The following is a 19,565-nucleotide window of genomic DNA, read 5'->3' as shown; positions in this document are numbered from 1 at the left end:
GATCATGTGATACTTATCTTTCGCCGACTGGCTTATCTTGCTTAGCATAATGCTCTCCTGGTCCATCCATGCTGTTGAAAATGGTAAGAGTTCCTTCTTTTTTACAGCAGCGTAGTATTCCATTGTGTAGATGTACCACAGTTTTTTAATCCACTCATCTGCTGAGGGGCACTTAGGCTGTTTCCAAATCTTAGCTATGGTGAATTGTGCTGATATGAACATAGGGGTGCATATGTCCCTTCTGATTGGTGTTTCTGATTTCTTGGAATATATTCCTAGAAGTGGATTACTGGGTCAAATGGGAGTTCCATTTTTAACTTTTGAGGAAACTCCATACTGTTCTCCACAGTGGCTGCACCAGTCTGCATTCCCACAAGGGTTCCTTTTTCTCCACATCCTCGCCAGCATTTGTCATTTGATGATTTGTTGATGATAGTCATTCTGACAGGTGTGAGATGGTACCTCATTGTGTTTTGATTTGCATCTCTCAGATTATCAGTGACTTTGAGCATGTTTTCATATGTCTCTTGGCTTTCTGAATGTCCTCTTTTGAAAAGTGTCTATTTAGGTCCTTTGCCTATTTTTTGATTGGGTTGTTTATCTTCCTTTTTGTTGAATTGTATGAGTTCCCTGTAAATTTTGCAGATTAAACCCTGATCAGATTTATCATTGGCAAATAAATATGTTTTTCCCTGCAGTGGGCTTGCTTGTTGTTTTGTTGCTGGTTTCTTTTGCTGTGCAGAAGCTTTTTATTTTGATGTAGGCCCATTTGTTTATTTTCTCCTAAGTTTCCATTGTCCTAGGAGCTGTATCAGAAAAGATATTGCTATGACATGTGTCTGATATTTTGCTGCCTAGGGCTTCTTCTAAGATTTTTACGGTTTTCCGTCCTTACATTTAAGTCCTTTAACAATTTTGAGTTTATTTTTGTGTATGGTGTAAGTTAGTGGTCTAGTTTAATTTTTTTGCATGTACCTGACCAATTTTCCCAACACCATTTATTGAAGAGACTGTCTTGACTCCATTGTATGCTCTTGCCTCCTTTGTCAAATATTAATTGAGCATAATGGTTTGGGTTGATTTCTGGGTTCTCTATTTTATTCCATTGGTCTATATATCTGTTCTTGTGCCAGTACCAGGCAGTTTTGGGAACAGTTGCTTTGTAATATAGCTTGATATCTGGTATTGTGATCCCTCCAACTTTGTTCTTCTTTCTCAAGATTGCTGCAGCTATTTGGGGTATTTTTTAAAATTATTATTATTTCAGATGAATTTTTGGAGAGTTTGTTCTAGGTCTTTGAAATATGCTGTTGGTATCTTAATGGGGGTTGCATTGAATCTATAGATTGCTTTGGGTAGCATGGACATTTTAATGATGTTGATTCTACCAATCCATGAACACAGTATATTCTTCCATTTGTTTATGTCTTCCTCTATCTCTTTTTTTCAGCGTCCTGTAATTTTCTGATTACAGGTCCTTTACCTCCTTGGTTAAGTTTATTTCTAGGTATCTTAATTTTTTTTTGTTGCAGTGGTAAATGGGATTGCTTTTTTTAGTTTCTCTTTCTGTGAGTTCATTATTGGTGTATAAAAAAAACATATATTTCTGGGTGTTAATTTTGTATCCTGCTATATTGCCAGATTCATTTATTAAGTCTAGTAGTTTTTTTATTTCTTATTGTTTAAAGTATTACATATGTCTTTCTTCCCAACCTCCAACCGATTAACCCCTCCCTGGCCATTCCCAACCTCTAGGACAGTGGTTCTCAACCTTCCTAATGCTGTGACCCTTTAATACAGTTCCTCATGTTGTGGTGACCCCCAACCATAAAATTATTTTTGTCGCTACTTCATAACTGTAATTTTGCTACTGTTAATGAATCATAATGTAAACATATGTGTTTTCCGATGGTCTTAGGCTCTACAGCAGCGGTCCACCCACAGGTTGAGAACCGCTAGCAGGGTTGCCTAAGACCATCACAAAACACAGATATTTACATTACGATTCATTAACAGTAGCAAAATTACATTTATGAAGTAGCGACGAAAATAATTTTATGGTTGGGGGTCACCACAACATGAGGAACTGTATTAAAGGGTCGCGGCATTAGGAAGTTGAAAACCACTGCCCTAGGACAAGACCCCACCACCCCACTGTCCATGTCCATTGGTTATGCTAATATGCATGCATACAAGTCCTTTGGTTGATCTCTGATATCCCCTCTACCCCTCTATCCTCCCCTGCCTTCCCTCTGAGGTTTGACAGTCCATTCGCTGCTTCTGTCTTTGGATCCATTTTGTTCATCAGTCTATGCTGTTCATCATATTCCACAAATGAGTGAGATCATGTGATACTTATCTTTCTCCGACTGGCTTATCTCGCTTAGCATAATGCTCTCCTGGTCCATCCATGCTGTTGAAAATGGTAAGAGTTCCCTCTTTTTTATGGCAGCATAGTATTCCATTGTGTAGATGTACCACAGTTTTTTAATCCACTCATTGCTGATGGGCACTTAGACTGTTTCCAAATCTTAGCTATGGTATATTGTGCTGATAGAACATAGGGGTGCATATGTCCCTTCTGATTGGTGTTTCTGATTTCTTGGGATATAGTCCTAGAAGTGGATTACTGGGTCTAATGGGAGTTCCATTTTTAACTTTTGAGGAAACTCCATACTGTTCTCCACAGTGGCTGCACCAGTCTGCATTCCCACCAGCAGTGCACAAGGGTTCCTTTTTCTCCATATCCTCGCCAGCATTTGTCATTTGATGATTTGTTGATGATAGCCATTTTGACAGGTGTGAGAAGGTACCTCATTGTCGTTTTGATTTGCATCTCTCAGATGATCAGTGACTTTGAGCATGTTTTCATATGTCTCTTGGCTTTCTGAATGACCTCTTCTGAAAAGTGTCTATTTAGGTCCTTTGCCTATTTTTTGATTGGGTTGTTTATCTTCCTTTTTGTTAAATTGTATGAGTTCCCTGTAAATTTTGGAATATAAACCCTGATCAGTGATAACATTAGCAAATAAATATGTTTTCCCCTGCAGTGGGCTTTCTTGTTGTTTTGCTGATGGTTTCCTTTGCTGTGCAGAAGCTTTTTATTTTGATGTAGGCCCATTTGTTTATTTTCTCCTAAGTTTCCATTGTCCTAGGAGCTATATCAGAAAAGATATTGCTATGACATGTGTCTGATATTTTGCTGCCTAGGGCTTCTTCTAAGATTTTTATGGTTTTCCGTCTTTACATTTAAGTCCTTTAACCATTTTGAGTTTATTTTTGTGTATGGTATAAGTTAGTGGTCTAGTTTAATTTTTTTGCATGTATCTGTCCAATTTTCCCAATACCATTTATTGAAGAGACTGTCTTGACTCCATTGTATGCTCTTGCCTCCTTTGTCAAATATTAATTGAGCATAGTGGTTTGGGTTGATTTCTGGGTTCTCTATTCTATTCCATTGGTATATGTATCTGTTCTTGTGCCAGTACCAGGCAGTTTTGAGAACAGTGGCTTTGTAATATAGCTTGATATCTGGTATTGTGATCCCTCCAACTTTGTTCTTCTTTCTCAAGATTGCTGCAGCTATTTGGGGTCTTTATTATTATTATTATTATTATTATTATTATTATTATTCCAGATGAATTTTTGGAGAGTTTGTTCTAGGTCTTTGAAATATGCTGTTGGTATCTTAATGGGGATTGCATTGAATCTATAGATTGCTTTGGGTAGCATGGACATTTTAATGCTGTTGATTTCTACCAAACCATGAACACAGTATATTCTTCCATTTTTTTATGTCTTCCTCTATCTCTTTTTTCAGCGTCCTGTAATTTTCTGATTACAGGTCCTTTACCTTCTTGGTTAAGTTTTTTCCTAGGTATCTTAATTTTTTTGTTGCAGGAGTAAATGGGATTTTTTTTTTTTTTTTAGGTTCTCTTTCTGTGAGTTCATTATGGGTGTATAAAAAAGCCATAGATTTCTGGGTGTTAATTTTGTATCCTGCTACATTGCCAAATTCATTTATTATGTCTAGTAATTTTCTTTTTATTTCTTATTGTTTAAAGTATTAACATGTGTCTCCATCCCCCCCCCCCACGGCCCCCATTGACCCCTCCCTGGCCACTCCCAAACTCTAGGACAAGCCCCCATTAACCAAGTGTCCCTGTCCTTTGGTTATGCCAATATGCATGCATACAAGTCCTTTGGTTGATCTCTGATATCCCCCCCACCCCCCACCCTCCCCTGCCTTCCCTCTGAGGTTTGACAGTTCGTTCCCTGCTTCTGTCTCTGGATCCATTTTGTTCATCAGTCTATGCTGTTCATCATATTCCACAAATGAGTGAGATCATTTTATGCTTAGCGTAATGCTCTCCACTTCCATCCATGCTGTTGCTAATGGTAAAAGTTCCTTCTTTTTTATAGCAGCGTAGTATTCCATTGTGTAGATGTACCACAGTATTTTAATCCACTCTGCAGCTGATGGCCACTAAGTCTGTTTCCAAATCTTAGCTATGGTCAGTTGTGCTGCTATAAACATAGGGGTGCATATGTCCTTTCTGAGTGGTGTTTCTGATTTCTTGGGATATAGTCCTGGAAGTGGGATTACTGGGTCAAATGGGAGTTCCATTTTTAACTTTTTGAGGAAACTCCATACTGTTCTCCACAGTGGCTGTACCAGTCTGCGTTCCCACCAGCAGTGCACCAGGGTTCCTTTTTCTTCGCATTCTCACCAGCACTTGTAGTTTGTTGATTAGTTGATGATAGTCATTCTGTCAGGTGTGAGATGGTACCTCCTTGTCGGTTTGATTTGCATCTCTCAGATTATCAGTGACGTTGAGCATGTTTTCATATGTCTCTTGGCCGTCCTTATGTCCCCTTTTGAAAAGTGTCTATTTAGGTCCTTTGCCTATTTTTGATTGGATTGTTTATCTTCCTTTATGTTAAATTGTATGAGTTCCATGTAAATTTTGCAGATTAAACCCTGATCAGAGATAACATTGGCAAATAAATGTTTTCTTATGCAGTGGGCTTGCTTGTTGTTTTGTTGCTGGTTTCTTTTGCTGTGCAGAAGCTTTTTATTTTGATGTAGGCCCATTTGTTTATTTTCTCCTAAGTTTCCATTGTCCTAGGAGCTGTATCAGAAAAGATATTGCTATGACATATGTCTGATATTTTGCTGCCTAGGGCTTCTTCTAAGATTTTTGTGGTTTTCCGTCTTTACATTTAAGTCCTTTAACCATTTTGAGTTTATTTTTGTGTATGGTGTAAGTTAGTGGTCTAGTTTAATTTTTTTGCATGTACCTGACCAATTTTCCCAACACCATTTATTGAAGAGACTGTCTTGACTCCATTGTATGCTCTTGCCTCCTTTGTGAAATATTAATTGAGCATAATGCCTTGGGTTGATTTCTGGGTTCTTTGTTCTGTTCCATTGATCTATATATCTGTTCTTGTGCCAGTACCAGGCAGTTTTGAGAACAGTTGCTTTGTAATATAGCTTGATATCTGGTATTGTGATCCCTCCAACTTTGTTCTTCTTTCTCAAGATTGCTGCAGCTATTTGGGGTCTTTATCATTATTATTATTATTCCAGATGAATTTTTGGAGAGTTTATTCTAGGTCTTTGAAATATGCTGGTGGTATCTTAATGGGGGTTGCATTGAATTTATAGATTGCTTTGGGTAGCATGGACATTTTAATGATGTTGATTCTACCAATCCATGAACACAGTATATTCTTCCATTTGTTTATGTCTTCCCCTATCTCTTCTTTCAGCGTCCTGTAATTTTCTGATTACAGGTCCTTTACCTCCTTGGTTAAGTTTATTCCTAGGTATCTTGATTTTTTTTTTTTTTTTGTAGTGGTAAATGGGATTATTTTTTTGTTTTTTTTGTTTTTAGTTTCCCTTTCTGCGAGTTCATTATTGGTATATAAAAAAAGCCATAGATTTCTGGGTGTTAATTTTGTATCTTGCTATATTGCCGAATTCATTTATTAAGTCTAGTAGTTTTAATGGAGTCTTTAATGGAGTCTTCTATGTACAATATCATGTCATCTTTCAAAAATGACAATTTCACTTCTTTTCCAATTTGGATGCCTTTTTTTTTCTTCTTGTCTGATAACTATGGCTAGCACTTCCAGTGTTATGTCTAACCGAAGTGGTGAAAGTGGGCATCCCTGTCTTGTTTCTGTTCTTAGGGGAAATAATTTTAGTTTTTGCCCATTGAGTATAATGTTGCTGTAGGTTTATCATATAGGGCTTTTATTAAGTTGAGGTGTAGGTTGCTGTAGGTTTATCATATAGGGCTTTTATTAAGTTGAGGTGTAGGTTGCTGTAGGTTTATCATATAGGGCTTTTATGAAGTGCCTCTATTCCCACTTTGCTGAAAGTTATTATCAGGAAAGGGTGTTGGATTTTGTTAAATACCTTTTCTGCATCAATTGATATGATTATGTGATTTTTGTCTCTCAGTTTGTTTATGTGATGTATCACGTTTGTTGATTTGCAAATATTGTACCAGCCTTGCACCCCTGGGATAAATCCCAGGGAAAGAAAGGCTGATAGACAGGCCTCTTGGCAGCTTTATTCCAGGGATGTAAGTCATGGCGTTGATCTTTCTAATACAACTCTGGATCCGATTTACTAGAATTTTGTTGAGGATTTTAGCATCTATGTTCATCTGGGATATTGGCCTGCAATTCTCTTTCTTTGTAGTGTCTTTATCTGGTTTTGGGATTAGGGTAATGCTGGCTCCATAGAAAGAGCTTGGAAGTGTGCCTTCCTCTTGAATTTTGGGTTCTTATTTTAGGTTTTCTTACTATTGGCAAAAGCGAATTACCACCAAATAAATGAAAAGAAACAGACGAAACACAGACAGACAGGTGAGCAGACAGGCAGACAATGGCTACTACCTAACACATATTCCTGCTTTCACTTCCAACTGAAATCATACTTATTGAACAGCAAATGTAGGCAAAATAAACACTGCCATCTCTTCTGCATTTGCATTATTCTCGCGATAATCCGCGGTCCTTTAAGAGAATGCCTGATCTCGCTGAGCCAGGATTGATTCCCAGCGTGTGCCGTCCAAGGCGAGACACTGAATCCCGTAACCCCAATCTGCCGTGCCACCAATTTGGCAACAAGGGTTGTCCTTAATGGAGTGAAAAAAAGACACAATTATTCTTCGGTGTCTTCTAAGCCAATTTTTTTTCTTCTTCTTGAAAGAGAAGCAATGTCACACATTGCATTACTATAATATAGCTGTCAGAGCTGGCAGGAACATTAAAAGGCACCTCGTCCAAGCCCCTCATTTTACAGATGAGAAAAAAATAAACAAGGAACTTGTCCTCGACTTGACAACAAGCCGGTGACACAGCCAGAAGGGAACCCACGTTCTGACGTTCTGCAGCTCCTGCGCTCGGCACATCGGGGGACATCCGAGTGGCCCCTGCAGCCGCAGACTGGCTTGCAATCGAGGGGCAGAACACTTAGGGGTCTCTTTCTCCAGGTTCATTGACTCGGGAACGACAAATCAGAAACATTGGGGTGGGCCTTGCTTGGAGGAACTCAGAATTAAATCGGAGAGATGCATAAGCTTATCCCTGCACGGTGGCTGCCTAGCCCATAGTGCCGAGGAAGAGCGAGCTGACAAAGGCCTGCGTGCATCCACTCGTTCCCCAGAGAAGGACATTGAGGCATGAGCCACAGCAGCTCCCACAGAGCTGAGGGAGACACAGCTGCAGACCCAGGCTTCCCTTTCCCTGGCTGCGCTCAGCAGCCCGCAGCTTGTGTAATTCCGTAAAGCTCTCACGATTCCGCGAGGAAGCTGGCCCAGTCTTATATAATAAAAGCCTAATATGCTAAGTGTCTGGTCGACTGGTAGGCTGTTCAACCAATCAAAGTGTAATATGCTAATGATATGCTAAGGTCTCTCAACTGCTCACTATGATGTGCACTGACCACCAGGGAGCAGACAGTCTACTGGTCTACCAGTTACTATGATGTGCACTGGCCACCAGGGAGCAGATGCTCTGACCAGTAGGTTAGCTTGCTGCTGGGGTCCGGCCAATCGGGACTGAGCGAGATGGGCCAACATGCCCTGGAGCCCTCCCACGGTCCCTCCCCAGCTGGCCAACCTCCCGAGTCCCTCCCCAGCCCAATCGTGCACCAGTGGGGTCCCTCAGCCTGGCCTGTGCTCTCTTGCAATCCGGGACCCCTTGGGATGTTGGAGAGCCGGTTTCGGCCCGATTGCACAGGCCAGGCAGAGAGACCCCCACTGGTGCACGAATTTGTGCACTGGACCTCTAATCAATAAGTAATAGGGAAGGCTGAGAGCTTGAGGCCTCTCAGCGGTGTTACCAAGATCTATTCAAAGTACTTTCAGCCCTAGCTGGTTTGGCTCCGTGGGTAGAGCATTGGCCTGTGGACTGAGGGGTCCCGGGTTCAATTCCCGGTCAGGGCACATGTCTGGGTTGCGGGCTCGATCCCCAGTAGGGGGCGTGCAGGAGACAGCCGATCAGTGATTCTCTTTCATCACTGATGTTTCTATCTCTCTCTTCCTCTCTCTTCTTCTCTGAGATCAATAAAGATATATATATATATAAAGTAATTTCAGTCCCTTTGAATTGCAGCCCTTCTTCTCTCAGCTCTGCCACGGGGTTTTATTTTAATTGTTCTTGCATTGTGGATGGCCTCTTTGGTGGCTGGGGGATGGATTTGCTTCTCTCGTTCCACTTGGTTCTGTCCAGCCTGTTTCTGTGATGGGAGCGGGTTGGGACATGGATTCCAAACCAGCAACCTGAACGGGAGGGAGGAGGAGGACTCTCAGCAGCCTCCACCCTGGTCCACCCCAGAGGCCCAGCGGCTGCACCTCCAGTGGGGCGGGTCCCCACGAACCCAGGACGCTCAAGTCCCGTTCTCGCTCCAGCCACACCGACTCGTTATTCGCTGCGGGACACGAGATGCTGTCTCCCTGGGCAAGTGCTTTTCAGACTTATTCTTGAGGAGGGGAGCGCCTGCTACTTGTGCGATTCCAGTCGTCAGTTTTAAAGCCACACAGACCCATCAGCAAAGCAAATACCCACGTTTAGTTGAGCAGCTACTATGCATCTGGCACATTGAGAAGCCAAATCATGAGCCCAGCGGACACTCTGGTTCAGAGGAACTGGCTCCCGCGTCCCTGTTCACACCGAGACGGGCAGGACTGCTGCTCAGACAAGGAGCCGGCGTGGACCAAGGTCACACAACCATTTTGCGACACAGGTTGGACTCGAAACAAGCTAAGTCTATGAGCCCACAGAATGTTTCTCACTCATAGCCTCCCAAGACATTGCAACGCCAGTGCCCCCAAATGGCATGCTATGATTTGCACAGTTTTCTCTGAAATAGCACGTGTGACCCCAAGCCCCTGCCAGCTGCTCCCCGGAATTGGAGACGGCCTACATTGTGCCCAGGGTTGCCCTGAATCCAGTGCTGAGAACAGAGGAGAAAGGGAGGCTTCCAGAACCCCTGCTACACAACAGCCTCTGCCAGGCGTGCCCCAGGTTCGCTTGATCTCACCCAGTCACAGGTGGGTAACGGCCCCACTCCGCTCACATCTCCTCCCTCACCACAGCGTGATGGAGATTGGGCTGCTCTGTTTCTCCCAGAGGACATATCCTTTTACCACGAGGGCTCCCGAAATGTTCTGGCCACTCTTACCCTGGAGGTTGAGGAGTGGAGAGCTGCTGGGCGCTGAGCTGTGGGTCCTTTGAAAGGAATAGGCCACGCTGCAGCTCAGGATGGAACTTGCCTGGCTTGAAACTCCATGCCTACTTGGATGCTAACGAAGGTCCGGGAAGGGCTAAGAGTATTATTACCCAGGGTGCTTTGGCTCCAACCTGGCACCATGTTGTAGCTCAGAGAGGAGGCATAGATTTTCTCAAAACTGCCAGAGCCTCTCCCAGACCAGCTCCTGATTTATTTCTAAATAGGCAGGAATTCAAGTCAGTAACTTGTGTTATTGGACTAGTGTTCATGAACACCCTTCTTCAAGCTCAGTGTGGTCTTGAAGGCTGCTCACCCTAAAGGCCCTTTAAGTCTTATCGTAGAGTCGATATTGATGACATCAAGGACAATAGTAGAAGATAGCAAATGACTAAGTGCCAACCGGAATGACTCCAGCAATGCACGCTTGGGAATTTTGGACAAGAGAAGCTCAGTGTTGAATATTTGGGGCGGATTATTTTTGAGCAAGGCGTTATGGAGAGAAGCTTGAACCCAGCCCGGTGGGAGTAGACAGAAGAGGAAGGTGGAGATGCCAGTCCTTAGGAGGGGGCGGGTGAGGAGGGCACAGGCTGGACCAGAGCAGAGACTATGCAGGGTCCCCTCTCCTGGCTCAGGAATCCTCTCCCCACACCACAGCGCTAAAGAAACCCAGACCTGCCTAGAGAACAGCTCGCATGGGCTGGAGTCAGCCTCTTGCAGAAGACCCTCAAGGCAATTGGACTTGCACCCTGTCAATCATAAGAGCTTCCTGGAGAATCTAAAGAGTCAATCTAGATCAATTGAAATAATTGCATTACATGTCAAAGGAAAGAGAGCACCATTTTCATATAAGGATTTATTACAGCCACTGCCTCCCCAGGCATTCATCTTGTCATCAAAGAGCAACAATCATTAATTTGCTTGGCATTGTTCTTAAATAAAATACTCTTTATGGCTCAGGAGTTGGTTATGTCCTAGTTATTGATGGATATTTTTCTCTTTAAAGGTGAATTATTATATCACAAAGGAGACAGATTAGCGTAAGCAGGAACCTTAGAGGGAGACACGCAAACATGAATCGCAGCTCTGCTGATGACCAGCTGTGAGACCTGGAGCAAGAAACGGACCTTCTCTGAGCCTTGATTTCCCAGACGTGGGATCAATACTTGCTTCCTAGAAAGGATGGGACATTAAGGGAGATGCAGTTAAAAAACACACTTGACACATGGTTGTCTCTCAGTAAAACGAATAAGTCGAGATATACTTTTACATCATGCTGTGCAACAAGAGTAAGTACATAACTGTACCTACAGAATGAGGACAACTATATATAAAAAAAATGCCCAGAAAACATGTGTTAGGAAAGAAACAAGAATGTTTCTACTGGAAAGAAAGGTCTTTTTATTTATTTATTTTCAAAATCATGTTTAATGAGCATATATTACATTTCTAATTAAAACTGCGGATTAGCACAGGCTTCTCAAGACAATGGGTCACTACTCAGACATTCTACTCTTTTTAAAATATATATATTTTATTGATTTTTTGCAGAGAGGAAGGGAGAGGGATAGAGAGTTAGAAACATCGATGAGAGAGAAACATCGATCAGCTGCCTCCTGCACACCTCCTACTGGGGATGTGCATGCAACCAAGGTACATGCCCTTGACCGGAATCGAACCTGGGACCTTTCAGTCCGCAGGCCGATGCTCTATCCACTGAGCCAAACCAGTTAAGGCTGGACATTCTACTCTTAATAGGTTTCCAGCACATACCCCTCTAGGCCTCCTTCTCTCCACTTGAGGGACTTGCTAACCACTTCGCTAGATGGCTGTCAGAGAGACCTGGGGTGAGGAGAGGGACGTGATGGAGTCTCTTGTTTCCTCTAAAGATTGAGGCCTCGCTGAGAGCTTCATAATACATGTCCAATGACACGTCGCCCCTGCTCGCTGGGGATGCACAAGGACGTGGAATATACACATCCTCACGGTGCACAGTTACTCATGAGTAACAAGGAGTACAGTGTACTTAATTCGCCTTCAACCTCTGTGCTCGAAAATGAGGATTTCACTATGAATGATGATGACTACGTCCATGGAGCCTCGAACAAAGAGCGATGGGCACCCCCCGGTAGGGAAGCGAGTGGACATTCGGACATAGGACAGAGAATCTACTCCGCAGACGTCAGAGGTTCTAGTGTCTTGGGATTACGAACATTTTTGAGCCAGTTTCCAAGCGAGAGCATTTGAAGGTGCAAATAACACGAACCACCTGGGACAAGTTGAAGCGACACGAGAGAAAAACAGTCCTGTGCGGGTTCCAGAACAGCTCAGAGAAGCCAAGGAAAAAGAAGGCTGCCCCGAGGAAAGACACGAGAGTCGGCACGTTGTAAGACATCCAGGCCGTCGGCTCTACCCCTCTCGGCTCTGTTCTCCCCGAAGATCTGTTTTCGTTTTCCCCCTCCCACGTGTCGGAGACACCATCTTCTCCCACGTTGACAGAGTGCACGTCCGGCTGCCCAGAGGGAAACTGGCTTCTCATCTCTTGCCTCATTCTAAGTTCTTGGAGATGTGACCCCAAATAGCCCAGCTTGCTCAATTCCCCATTCCCCATCCAGGGACCAGCGACCCAAAGTACCGTTACAAGTTCCAGACAGCTCCTGGCTCACAGCGCTGTCGTCATGTGATTTGGGGGGAGAGGCAGCCCCCCCAAAAAGTGTGCTTGTTGCAAGGCAGAGAGCTGGCCAAACCAAGCAACCCAGTAATAGACCTTTAAGATATGAGTTCACTGCCCTGACCAGGTAGCTCTGTTGGCTAGAGTGTCATCCCCATATGCCAGGGTTGCGGATTCCATCCCTACATAAAGTGGAACAATAAATCAATCTATCTACCTGTCTCTCACAAACAAATTTAAAAAATAAAATATGAGGCCCAGCTGGGATGGCTTAGTGCCGTGGTGAGCAAACTGCGGCTCGCGAGCCACCTGCGGCTCTTTGGCCCCTTGAGTGTGGCTCTTCCACAAAATACCACGGCCTGGGCGAGTCTAGTTTGAAGAAGTGGCATTAGAAGAAGTTTAAGTTTAAAAAATTTGGCTCTCAAAAGAAATTTCAATCTTTGTACTGTTGGTATTTGGCTCTGTTGACTAATGAGTTTGCCGACCACTAGCTCAGTGGTTGAGCATCAACCTAGAAACCAGGAGGTCACAGTTCGATTCCCCAGTCAAGGCACATGCCTGGGTTGAGGCTTGATCCCCAGTGTGGGGTGTGCAGGAGGCAGCAATCAATGATTCTCTCTGTCAACAAACTTGGTAAACCATGGGTTCCAAGCTCTTTTTGTTTTTTCTTTATTGATTAAGGTATTACATATGTGTCCTTATCCCCCCATTGCTTCTCCCCTGCCCCCACTTATGCCCTTACACCCCCCCTGGTATCTGTGTCCATTGATTAGGCTGATATGCATGCATACAAGTCCTTTGGTTGATCTCTCCCCCTTACCCCCACCCTCCTCTGCCTTCCCTCTGAAGTTTGAAGGTCTGATTGATGCTTTTCTGTCTCTGGATCTGATTTTCTCTTTTCTTCAGATTTTTAATTGGTTTTTAGAGCGAGAAGAAGGAATAGGGAGAGAGAGAGAGAGAGACAGAGAGACATCAATGTGAGAGTTAAACATCGATTGGCTGCCTCCAGCCGGTTCGCACCCTGACCGGGAATCGAACCAGCAACCTTTCAGTGTACAGGACAAAACTCAACCAACTGAGCCACACTAACCAGGGCTACCAACTCTTTCTTATCTGAGAATGCCTTTTCTCTCCCATTTGAATAACACTGTAGCTCTCTCTCTCTCTCTCTCTCTCTCTCTCTCTCTCTCTCTCTTCACTGGGAATATGCTATTATTTCTAGCTGGTTGCCTTAATCACCTTTTGAAACTCTAATGTCTAAGTAGCTATATTTTATTATGCCCCCTATAATGAGAAGAGAAATTCTCAGATTCGTGAAATCCTCGCATTGTGCAGAACCATGAGTGCCTGGCAATGCCTTATAGCTGTTACACACGCCCTTCGGACCAGAGCAGCCTGGTAGGTTATCCTGTAATTCTTCATGCCCATTCATGTGTGACCAGGACTCACATTTTCTACTGCACATTCTTTTTCCTCATTAAGCTGGAAGAACCCATTGGCGATCAAGTAATAGGCGACTGCCCATCAATTATAGTCCTTTGGATAGTTATTGGCCAGAAGGAAGGATAATGGATCGTCTGTCCCTTCCCTTTCCTTTTTGTTTTTCAATATATTTTTATTGATTTCAGAGAGGAAGGGAGAGGGAGAGAGAGATAGAAACATCAGCAATGACAGAGAACCATTGATCAGCTGCCTCCTGCACGCCCCACACTGGGGATCAAGCCCGCAACCCGGGCAAGTGCCCTTGACTAGAATCGAATCTGGGACCCTTCAGTCTGCAGGCCGGTGCTCTATCCATTGAGCCACACCAGCCAGGGTTTGGCTTCCCTTTCTTAATCTCCCTTGTTTCCATCCCAAACATGGGAGGATTACCAGTGTCCTTCCCTCCTCCAGGGTCTCTGAACTCCAATGTTTCCCTTGGTCTCCTCAGCCTGCCCAAAGCTTTGCTCAACTTTCCAGCCTCTGGAAGATGGGTTCAGGTTGAGGCATCCCCGAGGTGAAGCTCCCCTCTCTGGATTTCCTTCTTCTCCCAGAGTTTGTTTCCATGATTCAGCATGACCTCAGTTCTCTGGTGTTTTCAAACACTTGTTTATGCTTTCTCTAGATGTACTAATAATTTCCAGTCTAGGAATTGGCCAATCACTAGTTCTTCTAAAAGCCAGACCTTCTCTGGAAGCTTCTAAGGTTTTCTAATTTTCCTTGATATTCTGTAGTTTCTCTGTGGTGTATCTAAGTATTAAAATTTTTTAAATTTATCCCTCTTGCCCAACCAGCATGGCTCAGTGGTTGAGCATCAGCCTATGAACCAAGAGGTCATGGTTCAATTCCCAGTCAAGGCACATGCCCGGGATGTGGGCTCCATCCCCAGTGTGGAGCGTGCAGGAGGCAGCTGATCCATGATTCTCTCTCATCATTGATGTTTCTCTCTCTCTTCCCTTCTCCCTTCCTCTCTGAAATCAGTAAAGTATATTTTTAAAAATGTATCCTTCTTGGAACTCATTGTTTTCAATCTGCATCCAATGTCTCCTCTCAGTTCCTGGGCTCTCTCCTACCATCTTTTTGAATATTACCTGGCCCCATTGTCTTCAGTCTCTTTTTCTGGAATTTCTATTAGACATTTGTTGGAACCTCTCCTGTTCTTGATATCTTTTCAATTTCTCCTCCAAGTTTTCTACTTATTTATCTTCATGTAGTGCATTTTAAGTGATTGACTCCAAATAGATCTACTCTTCCAACCTATTAATATCTCTCCTGGTAAATCTAGCCTACTGTTTAACCAGTGCATTGTATTATATTTAATGACTTGTTACCATCGTTGAGAATTTCTATTTTGTTCCTTCTCAAATGTTGTCTGTTCTCCTTCATAATTTCCTATTATTATCCTCTGGATCATTTGCTTTCTCTTACTAGTATATGTAAATGTCTTTAACATGTTCATCCTAAAGTCCTCCTTGATAGCAAGTTGAGAAAATAACCTGTCATCTTTTAGTAAAATTATTTCTGAACTTTTCCTCTGTAGTGGAAGAAATTCTTCATGGGTGTTCTGTGAAAATTAATAAAAGTTTACACCTACAGCTATATATCATATATATAATATTAATAGGTGATATACTATTAATATACTAGAGGCTCAGTACATGAAATTTGTGCACAGGTAGGGTCCCTAGGCCTGGCTGGTGATCAGGGCCGATCTGTGGAGCTGCCAGAAGGGTGATTGGGGGGTCGGGGAGGCTGCTAGCATCTGCCTTGGCTGGCCTGGGGCCTGCGGGCAGGGGGCAGCTCCTTCATTGAGCGTCTTCCCCCTAGTGGTCAGTGCACATCATAGTGAGCAGTTGAGCAGCCTTAGCATATCATTAGCATATTACGCTTTGATTGGTTGAATGGACGACTGGATGACTAGACACTTAACATATTAGCCTTTTATTACATAGGATTTTAATATTATATATTTTATATAAACATCGAACAGTGCCTGGAGCCTAATAGTTGCTCAACAAGTCTTACAATCCTCCTCTCTTCTATTTAGCTCCTCCTCCTTTGCCTCTGTACTGTCAAGATATTGGGTTTAAAAGGTAGTTGATTGTATTTATTGGTCTGGAACTTGAGGGCAACCTGACTTCTAAATGACTAGCACCGTGGTCGGCAAAATGCGGCTCGCGAGCCACATGAGGCTCTTTGGCCCCTTGAGTGTGGCTCTTCCACAAAATACCACGGCCTGGGCGAGTCTATTTTGAAGAAGTGGCGTTAGAAGAAGTTTAAGTTTAAAAAATTTGACTCTCAAAAGGAATTTCAATCGTTGTACTGTTGATATTTGGCTCTGTGGACTAATGAGTTTGCCGACCACTGGACCAGCACATAGGACAGGCTTCCTGAATGGCTGGGAGGGAAAGGAGGAAGAAGGAGTGGAAGGAGGGGGCGGCAGGGGAGAGAAGAAGGCAGGAAGTCTGGCCCAGGTATTACTTTATGACCCCGAGCTCAGAAGGACTATCTCCTTCTCCCCAAGGGAAAGCACAAATCAGCTTAGCATTGTGAAATGAGGGTTGTTTTTTTCCTTCCTACTTGCACTCTGCTGACCAGGGGTTTTTTAAGTGCATGATCTGATTTAACCCTCGAGACATGCCTAACGTCACAGAGATAGAAATCCCGATTTGTCCGATTCCAGAGTCTTCTTTCTCCATGGCATCAGCCCCCCATAATTAAGATGTGACACTTGTCTAACAAGGAAACAGTATTCCCCGGAACTATCAGAGGAAAGATCCAGGTGTTTTGTTTGTTTTGTTTTGTTTTTTGTCCCAGATCTGTCATTCGCTAACCGTGTGATCCTGGGGGGCCCACAAACTGTACTTGCTGAGCCTCCGTTTCCTCTGGAGAATAACGCCGGCCATTGCTAACCCCACAGGATTGCTGTGAGGGTCTCATAGGATGGATTGTAAAGGAAAATGACCTTTGTCTATTGGAAAGCTTTACACACGTGAAAACCTATGAGTGACGCTTTTATACTAAGGTGTACATGACTGATATCAGATCCTACAGTGCGTAGAGAAAGAAAGGGCAGAGCAAGGAGAAATGGACACAGGAAAACATTCGCACAGAGAGGTAAAAGGGCACAGGAACATCCTGGGGACGGCTGAGGGACATATGTCAGCTATGTCATAGCTTTTCGCAACCCATGTTGCCCAGACCCAATGCGTCGTCTCTCTGCCAGAGTCTCCCCTCCCCATGGCATCGTCCCCACCTTAATTAAGACGTGACGCTCCTCTAACACTTCGTTACTCTGCCACATCCTGTTTCCACCTTAACCTGAGGTTCCAGAACCCATAGACTGCCCCTCACCCCCAAAACACCCCCCGCCCCCATCCCCGGGGAAGAGATGGCCAAATACGTACAAATCCAGCCGCCCAAAGCTGGCTGTGGGCTGGCGGAGCTCGGGGCTATTCTGGGGCCGCCAGCGTGCAGGCTGATGGGGGAGGATGAATGAGACCGTCTGCTCATCATGGCAATTAGCAGCGACGCGGGGAACTTGGGCTGCTCATCAGCTGTCCGCTCAGGGACCTGCGGCGATGGGGGCCGTGGTACATGCAGGAGCAGCAGCCCAGGCCCCCTCGGTGCCGGGCGCAGGATGCGCTGTGCCCTCCGCTGGCAGATCAGATGCCGGAAAAGGGGGATTTGGCTTCAACCTGCAGGAGTTGGGGGATGCTTAACGAACGCTATATCAGTGCCCTGGCCATTTAGCCCCACGTGGGCTGTCAGATCCACTTTAAAGGAGTTCATATTGGAGTAGGATGAGCCCTTATACAGTGACCAGTGTCCTTAAAGGGGAAAAATTGCCCTAACCAGTGTGGCTCAGTGGATAGAGCATCGGCATGCGGACCGAAGGGTCCTGGGTTCGATTCTGGTCAAGGGCATGTACCTTGGTTGCAGGCACATCCCCAGTGGGAGGTGTGCAGGAGGCAGCTGATCGATGTTTCTCTCTCATCGATGTTTCTAACTCTCTATCCCTCTCCCTTCCTCTCTGTAAAAAAAAATCAATAAAATATATTAAAAAAAAAAAAGAAAGGGAAAAAATTGGACCACACACCAAGGGATGAAGGCCATCTGATGAGGGGGGCAGAGATCGGGGTGGCGCAGGACAAGCCAGGGAGAGCACAGGGTGCTGGGTACCGCTGAGAAGCACAGCAGCCCCAGGGAAGCATCCTGGCATTCACAGCCGGGATGGCACGGCCGCTGGGAAGGAGGCTCGGCTCAGCACTGAGGCGGTGCGGTGCATCTACACCTCACATTAGACAAGAACAGCTTTAAGAAAAAATCCTTATGCTTTTTTCTCACGCTATTGCTGAGCGGCTGAGGGAAAAAAATGGTATTTTCTTTGTCAAAGATACACCATAACATTGGGCAAAAAAGGGGGAAAAAAGAGAACTCATGGACATGGACAATGATGTGGTGACTGAGGGGGCGGGGGAGGTGGAAGAGGAGATGGAGGGGATAAATGGTGAAGGAAAAAAATACGCCACAAAAATGTTCGTGTGTAGGTCACTAATTCAATTTCCAATAAGTCTACTTTGTATGAATTGAGTTGGATGGCAGAGTAGAAATGTAATGTAATTAAATTTTGCTCCGTCTTCCTTAGTAAATGCTTTTGAATTCCAAAGAGATATTCAGAAAACGGTTAGAAGACCTTGGGAAAGAAAGTGCCATTTCAATGCAGAGTGTTGTCATTATAATAATTATTATTTTTGCTGCCGTTCTATCACTGATCCTGACATTGGCCCTTGTGCCACTTCCAATCAGTGGTATTTTCCCCTTCCCTCCCAAACAAGGAAAGACAGATTTAAGCTAGCTAACGACAGAAAAAAACAAATCTTTGGGGTACTGTCTAGAAGTCTTAGTTCCCAAGGGGGGGAAAAAATGCTTCTGCTAGCCCAGTGGTCGGCAAACTCATTAGCCAACAGAGCCAAATATCAACAGCACAACGATTGAAATTTGAGAGCCAAATTTTTTAAATTTAAACTTCTTCTAATGCCACTTCTTCAAAATAGACTCGCCCAGGCCGTGGTATTTTATGGAAGAGCCACACTCAAGGGGCCAAAGAGCCGAGTGTGGCTCGCGAGCCGCAGTTTGCCGACCACGGTGCTAGGAGACCTAAGGGCTCCATTAAACTGGAGGTTGAAACTGCCTGCTGGCTACTTTGTGTTCCTCAGGCTGCAGAACCAACAGGCCAAGAATGGGGTGATGGGCTGGCTGGCATGACGGTGACTCTGGAGGTGAAATTCAATCACTACGCACTAGAGGAGAAAGAAGTATGTCTGAGCAGAGGACAGACTGATAATCTCCTGTCCCGCACGCTGGGCGGGTTAAAACAACAGAACTTGATTCTCTTACCACCCGGAAGCTGGACATCCAAGACCCAGTGTTAGCCTTGCTTCTGGAGGCTCTGAGGGAGAAGCTGTCCTGTGCCTGGTGGTACCCAGCACCCTGTGCTGTCCCTGCCCCCCTCATCAGATGGCCTTCATTCCTTGGTGTGGGGTCTAATTTTTTCCCTTTAAGGACACCAGTACCTGGATAAGGGCTCATCCTACTCCAAATATGAACTTCTTTAAAACTCCACTCCATCTGCAAAAATCCCGTTTCCAAGTAAGATCACATTGC

The sequence above is a fragment of the Eptesicus fuscus genome, chromosome 24 (assembly GCF_027574615.1).
Source record: "Eptesicus fuscus isolate TK198812 chromosome 24, DD_ASM_mEF_20220401, whole genome shotgun sequence".
Classification (NCBI taxonomy): Eukaryota; Metazoa; Chordata; class Mammalia; order Chiroptera; family Vespertilionidae; genus Eptesicus; species Eptesicus fuscus.
Note: the sequence above shows the minus strand (reverse complement) of the source record.